Source organism: Ursus americanus, chromosome 7 (genome assembly GCF_024610735.1).
Source record: "Ursus americanus isolate L20-20 chromosome 7, mUrsAme1.1.p, whole genome shotgun sequence".
Lineage (NCBI taxonomy): Eukaryota > Metazoa > Chordata > Mammalia > Carnivora > Ursidae > Ursus > Ursus americanus.
The window spans coordinates 34154172-34163862 of NC_142133.1; the positions used below are offsets into that span (position 1 = coordinate 34154172).

The following is a 9691-nucleotide window of genomic DNA, read 5'->3' on the forward strand; positions in this document are numbered from 1 at the left end:
GTAGCCATGTCTTCCCCACTGGTTACTAATGAGAATACCTGTGGGCTGAGGCCTGCAGCTAGCACTGTGTTAACTATTTTGCAAGTTATTTATCTTTTAGTGATGTGTGCTTTTGTATCAAACATCAAACAATTACTCAGCACCCATGCTGGTTCTCCTGCCTCAGGGACTTTACGGTCTTTGTTTCTATACCCTCCTCAGGCTTCTGCCCACGTCCATCCTGGTGACTCTGTTTCCCTTATTTGTGCTCAGGATGTCTTCTCTCTTATCTGACCATGCTGGTCTCCCCTTAACTTTTAGATCTGTGGGAGGTTGTCTTAGTTTCCGGAGGGCTTGTGCATACCTTATTCCATTTGCTGGTTTTGCAGGTACCAGCCTCAAACTAGACCTGGAGCATGTGAAGAGCAGGTCTGGGGCCGTGCCTCCCCAAAGCATGCTGTTTTAGCCTGCGCAGCTGCCATTCCTCTGTATCTTGGAGTGATGGTAGCCTCACGTTGCTGGAGGAAACCATCCGATCTTTTCCACATTGTCTGGACTTTTGTGGGCATAGGATTGGGCCTGAATAATGAGAGCCCTCATTCTCCCTGACCAACACAAGTTAGCTCAGGAAGGGCCTGGGACCAGCCCGGCCAATAAGCCTTGATCCCAAGACCCCACTGGATCTGGTGGGGGGAGATGCCCTCTGCCCACAGGGGCTGCTCAGCTGAGCTGACATATACTTGGTCTCTTTGGCCACCATGTGGGGAAAACCTGCCTGAGAACGCAGTCAACCCGGAAGAAAGAGGGCCATGACTCCAAGACTCTGCCCTGGCAGCATTGCATGAGCTTTGCATCTTGGTTTACCCATGCCAAAGGTAATTTATCCCTGGACTTCAGTTTCACACCTCCCCATTTTTATTAACACAGTGTGACCCAAGGTCCTGTGTCTTGAACCCAAAAAGGCCTGACTAACGCTGCAGCTTTCCGATTCCATGATCAGTGTTCTTTCTGTTCTGCCATGCCATGTCTTTCTTCCCGGTGTGCCACACATGTGCCGTCATCAGCATCACCACTCCAGACCACCTTCCCTGGCCTATGCCACTAGCCGTCAAGCCCAGGTCAAGACATCCATCTCTTCTGCCAAGCCCTTCTGAACCTCAACTTCCTTCACACTCTGTCCTTCTTCTCAATTCCTACCCAAGGGAGCACCACACAATTTAACAATGCCCAGGTCATTGGCTCTTGTTTCCATAGGATGACCTTATCTCTTCAATTTTAAGTTCCTCAAGTTCAGAGATTATGGCTCCCACTTCCACAAATACTGAATCAATGTTAGGAAAAAATAATGACTAAATTTGTGTGAGCACATGCTGTGTGCCAGACATAAGTCTAAGCCCTTTATGTGTACAAACTCATTAAACCCTCACAACAAACCTATAACTATTATTATTGTCCCTATTCTATAGAGGAGGAAAACAAGGCACAGAAAGGTTAAGGAACTTGTAAAGGATCAGCTGGCTAGAAGTGGTAGGATTAGGGTTTTCTCCAAGGCATTCTGGGCTCCAGGGCCCACCGGTTTGATCACTACACTACATGCCACTTTGTGAAACACTTTCTGCCACTTTGTGATAAGTATCAACTGCTGGAACACAGGGAGGGAATTGTAGAATTTTACCAAACGTAAAGCGGTAGTTGTTACCTTTTTGGGAGTCATGTACTCCTTTGATAATCTGAAAGTTTTGTACTCTTCTAGAAAATACGCACATCACACACACACACACACACACACACACACACACACACACACACGTACACCACACCTGAGAAAAAGAAGGGTTGCCACCCTGAGCCCTGATTCTGGGGTCATTTTGACATCCTCACTCTATCCTTCAGTCCTTTGTTATGGCTGGGTATTTGCAAGGGACACCACAGAGAAAGAGGAAGATGTCTCTGCTGTCCAAAATCTCAGCCAAAGCATAAGTACGAGGCTGACCAGACAGCAGAGAAGTTGGTTTTCAGCGCCTCCTGCCTCCTGCTGTGCAGCGTTCATCAGGTGCAAGGGGCGTCCACTGCATCTGCCTTTCCAGCATGCACACCCTTATTTCCTGTAACAGCACTTTGATTTCCCTTTGGGGGACCACCCCTCCCCCATTTCATGCACTGTTATTTGGACAGTTGACCTGACCAAGGCATGAGCACAGAACCCCAGCAGCCGACCAGACTGTGCCCTGGGAATTTGAGTACAAGGAAGGGTGTGCAGCTGGAGGTGACTCTGAGATTTGCAGAAAATCTGAATGCCATCTGCCAGTTCCCCGGAGCTGCCTTGCTTTCTTTCCTGTCCATAGTCTGATTCTGCAGCTTTCCCTTCAATTCCCTATGCTCCTGAGGTGGCTTTATAATATGCCAACCTGGCTAAGCTGAACTATACTTCCCAGAACTCCCTTTCCTATATGTTTTCATGTCGGGTGGGCCAGGAGTGAGATTCTGGGGTGAGATTTGAAAGGTGGAAGAAAAGCATCCATTTCTGTAGCCCACATTGTTGTCATTCATCTGCTGGCTCACCTTGTTAGCAAGAGGCAGTGGCCTTTCCCATGATCCTCCTTCAGCTTTTCCAACTTCTGGACCAGGTGTGTGTGTGTTTCAAGACCTGTCATAAAGGGTCCCGATCTCTGCAGGATATCCATGCCCCCAAAGTCAGAGGCATGGGTTGCAATCCATCCTTGTGGTCCCCAGCCAATGTGTGTGGGTTCCAGCTGTTTTTGCTTCCCCTGCTTTTCATCCAGCTGCCCTTCCAGCTGTCTGCCCTCTGGACCGCGAGCCCCAGCTTCAGACCTGAGGAGAGTGACCTTACAGCTTAACCAGTCCCCACAACTGTATAAGGTCAAATCTCTGTAAAAAAAAATCCCTAGCAATTTTGGTTCTCTAGTGGTTCTACTTCTCTGAGTGATGCTGACTGATACACCTCCCAAATCCTCCTAATAGAGTCCACTTTAGTGTAAGTTATCTAGGGACTAGTGCTGTTGCCTGCAGCCTCCAAATCCCAATTGCATTGCGTAATGCATAAGAAAATGTTTTCAAATTACAAAGCATTAAATACGTGCATGCCCATACTACTTTTACTAGTAAAGACTGTACTGGAAAGGCAAACTCTGGGGTCAGACAGATTTAAATCTGAATTCTGCCGGGTAACACTTGTATGACTTTGGATAGAGTTATTTAGTCTTTACTCTTTCTGACTCTGTTCCCCTCTTAGTAAAAAGAAGAAAAAACAATGTTAGTAGTTAGGACGAGATATCCATGCATACAAAGAGAAAATCCCAAGTTATGAACATAAACATGACACAAGCGCATTTGTCTGTCATGTGGAAGCAGTGGAGGTAAACAGGCCCGGTTCTCCATCATCAGGCCCTCAGGCTCCTCACACCCTGTGTTCTGCTGTCCCTGGAGAGCAAGCCCATGCTCAGGGTCAGTGGTGGCCACACCTAGCTGAAAGAGTGGCTGGCAAATGTAGTCTTTATTATGTGTGGCAATAAAAACAGGTTCCTGTCATTGAGAAAGGAGGAAAGAGTAGGCAGGGGAGGCCCTGCTGCGGGACAGTGGGAGACAACAGGGTGGGCAGGAAGCCAGAACCCATCCATGGCAGAACCCAGCGAGGGTCCATTTTCCTCCCCCCACTCTGTCCCCCCCCCCCACCAACCCTATCAGTGCTCCCTCAGTGCCTCCTGCTGTCATGAGAATACATGCTATAGGATTCATTCACTACGATAACACTTTCTCACAGGACTTGTATCCTTAAAGTAGTAAACAGATGGGAAAAAATGCATCAAATAGCTTATGCCAATATATGAAAAAGAAGAGGTTAAGAGTCTGGGTTCTAGAGATAAATAAACTACGTTTCTACTGCTGGATCTCCTGCTTCTTGGCTGTGGAATTCTGAGCAAGTCTCTTTAATCTCCTAAAGTCTTTCTTTTTTTAGAGGAGGGAGAGTGTCAGAGGGCGAGGGAGAATCTGTGCAGGCTCTACGCCCAGTGCGGAGCCCGAGGTCGAGCTCTGTCTCATGACTCTGAGGTCAAGACCTGAGCTGAAATCAAGAGTCAGACATTTAACCAACTGAGCCACCCAGGCGCCCCTGAAGTCTATTTTTTAATTGCAAATTTCAACAATAGTACTGATCTCCAAGTTTTGTGGTGAGGATTGAATAATATAGTGCAGGAGAAACACTTAGTATAGTGCCAGGGACATAGTAAGTGCTCAGTAAATATTAACTGTTATTATTGACCTTATGATTATCTTTATATACATTATCTTAGTCAAGTCTCTCTAGAGACACACTAATGGTTTTCTCTCCGAGTTTATTCTTCACTGATTTCTTCTGCTTCAGTAACCTGAACAGTAAAAAAAAGAATAAGGCTTCTGACATTTCTCCTGTCTAAGAAGTTTACTGGACAGATTTGGAAAAATCCATGGCATGCCCCAGTGGCCCTTCGTGGATGAATAGAGATTGGGGACACCAGGACTCGCCCCCGAGACTTTTGGCTTTGTCTTCTTTGGAATCTTTAGCCTTTGATCTCCCAGGAGTTCAGGGACCCCTGAGTAGGTGGTAACAGTTTCCCCTAATCCATTGATCCGCTGGTGTGAGGACCAGGCCAGCACTCATGGAGTTCCAAACATGCTTGCTGCAAGCACAGACTCCCTCTGAGTGTGAATGTTGTTTCTCACCAGATAAGGAATGTGTTCAGCCCAGATCAAACACTTGTTTATCTTCAGAGTGCTGAGAGCCAAACCCCTGCTTCTGTTCCTCCCTGGTATTTATTTGCTTACACTTATCGCCTCTGACCGTGGTGTTGTTTGCGCACCTGATCTCAGTTTCTGGCTTGGATACACTAAAAGGTACCCTGCTTCTCGGGGGTATAGAACGTGGAGCAGCTTCCAGGTGGTGCAGGGCGAAGAGCATTGGACTAGGGGGTCAAGAGACATAGCTCCTGAGTCTGTCTCCAGATGGAAGTATTGGTCTCAGCAGACTTGAAGCCCTCTTCCAGAGCTGACATTCTGTTTTGCTATGAAAAGCCCAGCGTGAGCGAACATTCTTAGGGGTAAAGAAGAAAAGTCGAAGACTTAAAATGAGGAGCAGAAAGTGTGTCTTCAGCCTCCTGTGTGAGGGAAAATTGTGAGTCTCTTTTGACCACATTATTTTGTGTTTCTTGTTTTAGCTGTGTGGTCACAGTGCCAAAAGTGAGCAGAAGGAGGGTTCCTGCTCATTGACTTGTTCGTGCAGAAATAGCTTGTAAAAACAGTGACTATATCCCATGTAAATGTGGAACAAGGGAGAAAGAGGGGAAATTCTAGAATCTTTGCTGGAAGATAACTGATGGTATAAAGAGGTCCTTAGTTTGAGAAATACTTCATATTAGAATCAGAACTTACAGAATGAATGGGTTGTGGGAAGTATGGGCATAGATTATTTACTTTACAAGATAATGCCCCACTTTATAAAAAGCCAAACATTTCCTTTTGGAAGTCGACTCTCATGGTGCACTAAAAATATGGTTGAATCTATAATAAAGCTAATTATACACCTTTTGGCAAATAAACCCATTGTGTACAACAAGCATAGCCATGCTATGCGGTGTTATCATATTCTTTTCATAAATACACTCCCATTTTTGGAAGAAATTTCTAAAGATAATGTCTTCTTTGCGGTCCAGTTTGACTTGTGTGCCTACTGTGAACAATGAAGATTTTTCCAGTTGCATCTGAAAGGCAAAATCCATTTTCTTCGGCAATAAATGATCTGCAATGCCCACACTTTCCCACAAGGGGGCAGCACACCACAGGGCCTATAGGTACAACATCAACTTGGGATTCGGAAAGCACAGCCAGCCTTAGGAGAGAGTGGCTCATTCCCAGGGGGAAGACAATTCACTAAAAGCTGTTGAGAGACAGATCTGATAGTGTCTTGGCATAATTGAAAGCCCTAAGTATGTGCCAGAAACTTTTTGGCTGTTCTCATGCAGAAAAAGGATGAAATCATTTTGTGATGGACAGTCCTTTGATATTAACAGAAATTATTTTTTCTATATCAACACAAAGTTTATCCACCTATATCACCAACAAAAGTGATTTTAGGCAAGGACTAATATACACTGAATCATAAATACATTGTTTCCCTTCAAGTTTCTTTTGTGAGTTTATGGAAATGCATGAGGTCAAGTGTTGCATTCATGATCTACTACTCATGTGTTTGCACTGCCCAGCAGATAGAAGCAGTGCTTAGGATTTGAAGCAATTTATTATTAAGTAAACGCAAATTTTCAGGGAAAGAAATTTAGGATAGAAGATCAGTTTGAGCTTTAGGCGGAGCTTCCCTTTCATATTTTTATACAGGGCTAGGCTTCCACTAAATGTACGTAAAGAACAGTAAAAGAAATTTAACAGGTCAGGAAAACAAGTGATTTCACTATGTCATGTCTATACTAGCTGATGGGGAAGATGCAATTGCCAAAAGTGTATTTTGGTTGCCAAGATCCTGATCCAGCCTGAGGAAATATGAATTGATCACACCGTGGTTTTCACCTCATGGGAAACCTTAGCCAGGGAGACTTTATGCTTGACTATTCTGTGACACTGTGGGTGAATCCATTATGTCTCCTAATACTCATTTCCCTGTCTTCCTCAGAACTTCTGGATGTGAGTTGAGTACATCATTGCACGGAGTAAGTCTGTTTTTCAGCCCTTACTATTGTAGGTGTGGCCATGTGACCAAACCACGGTCAATGAAATAAAAGCAGAAGTGGTGTTTTTTAAAATGGCAGGTATCCTTTCTCTTACTTTTCATACTTTTATTTCTTGATGGCTGCAATGTGGATGTGATGGTTGGAGCTGGAGCAGCCTCAATGATGATGAGGTAAATGATACATAATGAAGATGATAGAAAAACAAGATAGAATCAGGTCTCTTGCTATGAAGCCACCATAGCAGCCTAGACTGCCTACCTAGATTTTGGAAGGAGGGATAAAAATATTTGGGGATTTTCTACAGTAGAACCTAGTCCTAATCAACAGAGATACCTTGAGAAAACAGGTCAGAAGATGGGTTTTTTCCTTTTTTTCTAATTATTTGTTTTGCCATGATTTCATAATTTTTATCATCAATCAACATATATTGAACTTGTGTGAGGGGCACTGCTGGATGATCTGGTTTTAAGTTGGCTTAAGGACAGACCTGGATTAGGACCACCATAAACAAAGTTCAGTTGTTAAAAAGTCCTTCCTGAAAATCGCTTCAGTGCTACTATATAAATAAAGGCAGCTGTATTTGGTCACAGCCATAGCTGTTTCTGACATCTGTGTTTTCCCTGGCAGCAGAGGTTGTGTTTACCCTGAAACTCCCTTATGACTCGAGCACAGCCAGAATCTGTTTCTGCATTCAAACTTGATGTTTGATGCAAAATATGCAAAACCTGTGGACATTAATGGGTCATGACATTGTGAGGCCAATTTGCATCTGCTCTCTCTGTGTCGTTCTAATTAAGAACGTTTGAGCACAGGCAGGTCTATTTCCCTCTAGATCCCGATACAATGATACAGATTCACAGCATCTGGATAAAACAGTTTTTGTGCAACGACTTGTCCACCCTGGCCCTGTAGGGGCCAAAGAACTTCTCACCACTCCAGGCAGCATTCACGGGTGTAGATGGAGTGAGGTAGGAGGCAGTGTCCTCTGCTATCTGGATGAGGGACAAGACTTCCATCAGGTCTGAGAACAGCATGGACTCAGTGCCCCCTGGCTTATAGGGACTGCTGGGTATGGCCCAGCTCTAAGGGAGAGCTCTGTGCAAAAGAGGAACCTGGCAGCCTAATCCCACCCAGACTAATGAGGTGGGCCCGCACAATACACGCGTGGACATTTGGGGCTGAGGTCTTCCTGGGCAAAAATAATCAACCAGTCCTTTTGAAGTAACATAGCTAGAAGCCAACTGCCTGCTTTTTTTCCAAACTAGTCAGAGCAACCAAACGCAGATTGGGATACTATGCTCAGGTTGCACAAACCAGCCTTCTATCCAAAGCCTATTTGCTGCTTCACTTGCTTTAGGGGACAGTCTAGTGACCAAAGAAAAAACATGTCTTTCTAAAATAGCACTTGCCTGGAACGGCCAAGACCCCATGATGAGAATTATTCCAGGGAACTCTTACCAAAATATTCGATAATTTACCACCATCCCTAGCCAAGTGCTACATGTTGATGCAACAGAAGGATGGAAACAAGTACACAAAAATGGACACAATACCCAATAGCTTCACTGCCCAGAGTTGGGTTTTTAGGCTTCGCCAAGGCCCAGATTAATCATTTCTAAATGCCGCCCATGTCTGCTTCTAATTTGACCCTCACAGGAAGCCTTCAGAACAATACAGCACATTGAATAAGTTGACACAGAGGGTACACCAGCTGGCAAACCTAAGCATTATGGTAGCTAAGAGACTCACTTCTCATGGTATACAAATAAGTACCATTTTGTTTTTGCATGTTTGGTTTATGTGGTCTAGTGCAGGACATTCTCATCATTGCTTAGGATACTGAAAAACAGCACCAAGGATTCAGGAGTCTACACTGAAGTAATGCCTGGTCCAGGACACTAGCTGAACTCCATTAGGGTATCGCCAACAGTTGGTAGTAGCTCCTAGTTGTATGATAAAGCTTGTGAGACTCAGAGAAAATTAGTACCATGAGTGATTAGTAATGGCTGCAATAAATTAGGGGCAGAGAGGGGTGTAAGCAGATGAGTGGGATAGGAGAGCTGCATTCCAAGTAACAAATTTCATCAATTCTAACCAGCCCATCACCCTCGTCCCCCATTTTTACATCTTTGAAATTGAGATTCATCCTGTAATCTCACCAAGCCAGATTGTATCTTCCAAAAGTGGACACAATATTTAAAGTCTCACATGCTCTTCCAGAACCTGGCCAAGCCCCCATCAAGAAGTGGAATTTATGTCCCCTCCCCTTGAACTGGGGAGGGAGGGGGACTTTGTGACTGCCTCAACTAACGGAGTGTGGCAAAAGTGATGGTAAGTGAATGATGAAGCTAGGCCATTAAAAAATGATATTGCTTCTACTTGGCCTTCTCTTTTGGGATGCTCATCCTTGGAACCCAGCTACCACTGCTCTGAGGAAGCACATGCCATGTAGAGAGGCCCCTGGTTCTCTGGCCTGGCTGAGGTCCCAGCTGACAACTTGTAGGCCAAATGAATGCCACCTTAGAGACAGATCCTCCAGCCCTGAGTCCAACCCTCCATGCCTGACTGGTGCTGCACGGAGCACAGATAGGAAGTTTAGCGATGATTTGTGACACAGCAACAGACAACTGAAACAGTCCTTTGGTAAGCCAGGCAGCAATCATGACAGTTGTCACCACCGACACGTGGATACCAAAGCTTGCAGAGTGTCGATTAACTGAAGACAGTAGAGTAGCATGTTTCAAAGAAAGGCTGTATCACCAACATGTTTTATGGTACACAGGGCAATACTGTAAGGAAAACATGGAAAGGTGATTTAGAAGGATCAGACTCTGAATCAGGAGAAATTTGAGGCATACCATACCAAATTTATTTTATATATGTTTTCCTTTTTAAGGATGCACAAGGAAAAACATGTCTAAGTTTAAAAGAACATCTAATGAACATTAAAGAAATGCCGAGTCATAAGAAGTGTGTAT

General features: G+C 44.6%; 1 long non-coding RNA gene across 5 annotated transcripts in view; it reads left to right on the plus strand.

Annotated features, from left to right (window-relative positions):
- The window catches only part of LOC123786009 (uncharacterized), a 57958-nt gene that overhangs the window by 29761 nt on the left and 18506 nt on the right, over nucleotides 1–9691 (plus strand). For 2 of the 5 annotated variants that reach the window (XR_006777851.2, XR_006777854.2), the window contains exons 3-4: nucleotides 6656–6692; nucleotides 8934–9044. The exons of 2 other annotated variants lie outside the window; for them this stretch is intronic. This is a non-coding gene — a long non-coding RNA (uncharacterized LOC123786009). The remainder of the gene's footprint in view (nucleotides 1–6655; nucleotides 6693–8933; nucleotides 9045–9691) is intronic. One more of the 5 variants, XR_006777852.2, reaches the window with a different exon arrangement.